This window comes from Athene noctua, chromosome 1, assembly GCF_965140245.1.
Source record: "Athene noctua chromosome 1, bAthNoc1.hap1.1, whole genome shotgun sequence".
NCBI classification, from domain to species: Eukaryota; Metazoa; Chordata; class Aves; order Strigiformes; family Strigidae; genus Athene; species Athene noctua.
In genome coordinates this window covers 127,197,016-127,202,937 of record NC_134037.1, presented here as the reverse complement: position 1 = coordinate 127,202,937, position 5,922 = coordinate 127,197,016, and positions in this window count along the sequence as shown.

Genomic DNA, 5,922 nt, shown 5'->3' with positions numbered 1-5,922 from the left:
AGCTCACTTGCTGAAAAATCAGTTTGTAATATTTTTGCTTGTTGTGAGTTTTAAAGGAATCAGACCAGATGCTCAGCACACGTAAATTTTGTTCCATTGTACCACTCTATACCTGACCTGTTGGCTTAGCTTGCCTCCAATCAAGGACTTGCAAGAGAGGATCTTTCTATGGCTAAGCAAGCCTGATATTTATTAAACAGGAGGTTAAGAGGAGAGAAAATGGAAGACAGAAGCAACTACAGAGACTCAGAAGACCTAGAGAGACTATTAATAGGAACTGAAGTTTACATCTCAGGTGTTGCTGAGGGATTCAGCTGAACCTGATGATCCCTGTATCCTTACCTGAAGCAGAGCTGCACTGACAAGCATGCCTCTTTTTTCTCTCCCCTCAGGTGTCTGGGTTTAGCACATCTTTTAATATCTGCAGATAATGTAACAAGGAATGGCTGAGTACCAGCAGCAGAGATGGCCAGGATGCTCTGCAAAATTACTTGCTATAGGCTGAAGCCTTTCAGTTGTAAAGGGCCTGTTGGTAAAGCAATCTCACAAAATCATGTAAATCTTGTTCCAGCAGAGCTAGTCACCAAAAGTAAATATCTGTTCATCCTAGATGTGGGCTTGTTTGTGATTACCTTTGTGCTAGCTTGGGCTGGGAGACCATGCACTTGTCTGGTGATGAAGATGAGACTCCTCTGTGCTTCTCATCACTGCCATTTCTATTTGCATCTGGTCCTTGCTCATATATAGGTAACATCCTCCTTGTGAACACCACCTTGATGTAGTTAAGACAGTTCCCTGACCTCACTGCACATTTCTCAACAACCATGTCATTTCCTCCAGTTGAAGCCCATCAAGTTGTCATTACTTACATGGGTTTATTTTTGCAAACCATTTTTACTTAAACTATACATGTGCTGAGGTGTCTGGCTGCTGCCTTTCACCTGCTTAGGACAAGGCAAGATGTCATTGTGAACTTTAGTACAGTGGTTCCTCTACATATATATTTTATAAAACTCAAGAGTCCTTTGGGGTTAGGAATGATTTGTCCCATCAATTCAAAATGTTACCTAATACCAATAAATGCTAATAAAGAGCCTGTAGCTGGCATTGTATACCAAAGCACTATGCATTCATTAGAAATCACCTATGCAAGCGCAAGGCCAGCCAAAATAATCTCCTAATCAGTTATAAAAAGTCTACAGTACTTGTCAGGAGCTCAGTGTGGGGCAATAGCATTGAGAGTTGTGGTTTCTGGCTGAGGCACTAGATCTGTTGCACATGGAGACAAGCCAGAATAATAAGGTCCTCACTGGGACCCAATCTTTCCCATGTTTGGTGTAAGGGAGGGGGGATTTGAATTAAGAACAGTAAGTCTTCACAGAGTTTTTATTTGGGGTTTATCACCATTATGAAGGGAAGAGCGTATGTCAGATGTCTACTGTTCTGTGGGGACACATCTGTGACTGTTTTCCAAAATGCCTGTCTCCTCCAGTATGCCACAAGTCTCCCTGCATGTCACTTCTTATGTGAGTTCAATGGCATGTGTGACTTGGCATGCACGAGGCTGCATAAGGGATATCTCAAGGTGGTATGTGTTTTTTCAAAGGTGGTCTTCCTATGTGAGGAAAATCCTGACCTTGCCTGTTGAAGTTGCTTTATGGCTCCTGGCTGGTAGTACCCAACTTTTGCAGAGAGCAACAAGCCATTCTATCTTCAATGTTTCACCTAAGTTAGTATTAAAACTTTATTTAATATGTCCGGTGATGTAGGACTTTAAAGACCCCAATGGCCTACCATCATTCATGAGCAAGTATGTCATCTTTCTGTGCACTTAAATGGAAAAAAAGTTGAAGTGTCTCCAAAGAATATATTTTTCACTGGTGCTGGAAATCTTAAATGTTCACTTTTCAGGCAGCTTATAATAGGATCTGAAATCAGGAAATGTCGGAATATGACTCCTGAAATGCGTTCTGTAATCAAAGGGGAACATACAGTTTTTTCTAAGTGTCCAATTGTCAAGCTTGCTATGATGATTAATTAATTGAGAAATCTCTTTCCTGAGGTTGTTCCATCTTAGAGTGATAGATGATTATAGGGGTCAAATCTGTACTGCATGGCTATGTTTTCTCCTGTCTTGATGGAGCACAGAAGTCCCTGCGATATGGTGGGACTGCTAATGCCTTATTGCAGAATAGGGCAGGCAGCAGGCGACAGTGGCATGTGCCTCCTTGCCTCCAAAGCAATGTTCCTTAGAGTCAGCAGCAGACTTGACCTTTTGAATGTGGGGTGTCCATGCTGTGGTGCAGACCCTGAAAGAAGATCTATGTCTTGCAACCCCTTTATACTACTTTTTTTCCCTAGGGTTCTTCAGAGCTGTGCTTGGGAGCTCATGGAATAGTAGGATTTCTCTAGCTGTCTTCAGTCTTCTCCCCAGTGCCCCGTTTGTGAAGGAGCCATCAGACGAGTGTTGGGAGCCCTATTTTTGTGATACTTCAGGTGCAAGTTCAACCAAACTTGTATTAAGGACAGTTTGGTTGAACACACCACATGGCAAGAATTGTTGCACCCATCTGCTACCAGCTTTCACACTGGGTTTGGCCAACAGCACAGCTCTGCTACATCTTAGAGAGACACAGGAGCTTGACTCACAGGTCAAACTGTGTGGTCCTGAAACTAAGTATTTGGGCAGCCAAATTCTGTTGGTTTGGCATTTTTAAGCTATATACATGCCTACCCAGCAGCTGAGGTTGCCTGAATGTTCCAGTTGTAGCTGCTTTGGCTTTGCCCTTCTATAAATATTTGGTTGTGCTTCTTTGCCTTGGACCAATGAGCAGAAAACTGGAAAACAGTATTTTAAAAATTGTCTTCAAGAGAACAGTGGAATACTTATGCTATAGGCATTCCCACAAACTAGGATGGGTTGAAGTATACTTAGCCCCTGGTTTATGAGACTGAGGTCAAATGTGACATTTTCCCAGATGACAGAATGTCAGGATTGCTTTGCCAAACCATGTCACCAAAATTCTAACTCTTTGTGCATCAGCACTGTATTTATTTGGGTTGCTGTTTGAAAGTGCTAGAATGAAACCTGCTGCATCTGCCGTTTTGCATGTTAAGTGTAACAAAGCATGTGGTTGGTATGACTGGATACTGGCTTTTGTACAACTGCTCACGTTTTGTCCTAATTTTGGGGGGTGGGGGTGGTGCGGTTTATACACTTTCTCAGAGAAAAAGGCTTGGGATATTTGCGTAGGTGTCCATGACCGCCTGGTGGGAAAGACACCTTGATTCTGGTTCTGTATTTGATGGTGCATGGGTGGGATCACTGCTCCAAATTCAACAGTTAAATCACAGTTGTTTATGAATCCTTAAGATCCACAGGCCAGAACACATGTTTAAGAAGTCTGGAGTAGCTGTGTTGAGCAAACTCTTCTACAGTTAAAATACAGACAGAAATACTTCCTACTGATTCAGCAGCTTCTGCAATGTGCTGTGGAAGTGGCAGTAGGTCCCTAGCAGGACTGCACACATGGAGGTGCTGGGCTGAATCTAGAACACGTACCAATGTTGCTTGGTGTTCCCCAGGTCACCAAGCAGAGGATGTCTCCCACCCTCTTAACACTGACTCCACACTTCTTAACTCCTCTTATGCTGGACTCAGCAGACTGGAGACAACCTATTGCCACTTTCTTTGGGAAAATTGACAAAGTTATCTGATGGAAAAATAAGAATGACCAGAATGGTGCTTGTTATCAGATCAACACATGAGCAACCCATCAGTGTGAAATGAGGTCATGCAACAATGGAGTAGAAGAGATTTTTCTTGTAACTTGCCACCGGTTTGGTCATGACATGCACATGGTAAGGTCTCACTCCCACCACACTAGTGATGCACATGTTTTTTGACTAATCCTGTAATGACAGCACATGAGCTGACGATGGTTGTTTAAGTATGTTTTCTCATGCTCTGCTAAAAATTCCAATGAGCATAAAGCTTCAACTCCAACCAGGTATCTTAGTACCACAGGACTTCTCAATTTAATTGAAACCACTTTATGAGACCATCCAGAGTAAATACTCCAAACAACAGAACATGGTTGGTAATATGTGATTTATTTTATTTTTTTTTTAACAAACTGATCTGGGAAAATGTTTCCACACTGACAAAAACAGAACAAATGTAGGTCAATGTCTGAAGGAGATGAAAGAAGCCAAGTGCAATGAGAGCCTATTGTTTCATGCTGACATATGCAGGAAGCTTGTGGAGAATGAACATCAAACTAAAATGTGAGGAAAAAAGAATAGAAGGCATGAAAATCATCATACTCAAGAAAACAAAGAGATCAGAAAGTTAAGGGGCATGCTAAGAAATCTGCACTAGGAGGCTAAATAAATGAGTTTCACATTTCCCCTTCTCCCTTCTCTTCAATTCCGGGTTTCTCTCTCCCATTTGTCTACTAGGTAGCAGCCTCTTCTTCCTTCCAGGAACACTTTGATTTTTCCCTTCCTATCCTGCAGATGCCAGGGCCTAGAGAGATCCAGATGGCAAGCAGACCAGCAAAAAAATGCCTCTTTACTATTTCACTTCTCATCTTCCTCTCAAGTTAAAAACACATGAAAGATCTATTGAAAAGAACAGACAGTCTTATTTACTTTTTAATAAGTAAATTTAGTTTACTTATTTAACAGAAGTTAATCCACTGTTCAAACAGCTGGAGTAAATATGAAGCAGCAATTTAGAGTCTAATTCTTGCATTCACCAGTCTTACACTGATGTATTTTCTTGGACTTCAGAGGCATTTTCCTGACTTGGGCAATGGGCATGAAGAATTGGCCCTTCGTGCTAATTATTTCTGCCACCCATTGTCATCTGGAAACATCTTCCACAGCTCTGGCCAGCCAGTGCCTTCTCTAAAATTTCAGAGTGGGTCTAGAAGACTTACATCTGTTCTCAGCTCAGTGTAGAGAAAAGAGTTCTTCAGGTATGTAAACAACAAGCAGAAACAGAAGGAAAATACTGGCCCACTGTTATACAGGAGAGGTGAATTAGTCACCAACAATGCTGAAAGGCAGCGGTTCTTAACACTTTCTTCACCTCTGTCTTTACCAGCATTGTTGGGTCCCAGGCCTTGGGACCAAAAATCCAGGTCAATGCAAACACAGACCCACTGTCAATGAAGGAAGGGTTGGTATATAAACTATCGCAGGAGCTTGACCCCTACAAATCAATGGGCCCTGGACATTACCCACCCGAGGATGTTAAGAAAGCTGGCTGATGTCATTGAGAAGCTGCTCTCCATAATGCCTGAGAAGTTGTGGATATCAGGGGATGTCTCAGAAGACTGGAAGAAGGGCAGTATAACCTCCATCTACAAAAAGGACTTAAAGGAAGATCCATGAAATTATAGGCCCATCAGTCTTACTTCAGTCCCTAGGAAAGTTATGGAATGAATCCTCCTGGGGGCTATCACAAGTCAAATGAAGCACATGATTGGGTAAAGCCAGCAGGGATTCACCAAGGCCAAATCATGCTTGACGGTCCTGATTGCCTTCCATGACAAAGTAACCTGCTTGGTTGATGTGGGGTGAGCAGTAGACATTGTCTACCTGATTTCTCCAAGGCTTTTCATATGGTTCCCCACAGCCTTCTCCTATAGAAGCTGATGAGTTATGGTCTAGACAAGTGGTCCGTGCAATGGGTGGAGAACTGGCTCACAGGCTGCACCCGGAGGGTGCTGATAAATAGCTCTTTTTCAAATGGGCAGCCTGTCACAAGTGGGGTCCCCCGGGGATTCTTATTGAGCCCAATGATGTTTAATATCTTCATAAACGATCTGGATAATGGGATAAATTGTACCTTGATGAAGTTTGCTGAAAATACCAAAATGAGTGGGGAAGTGGACACTTCAGAAGGCAAAGCCA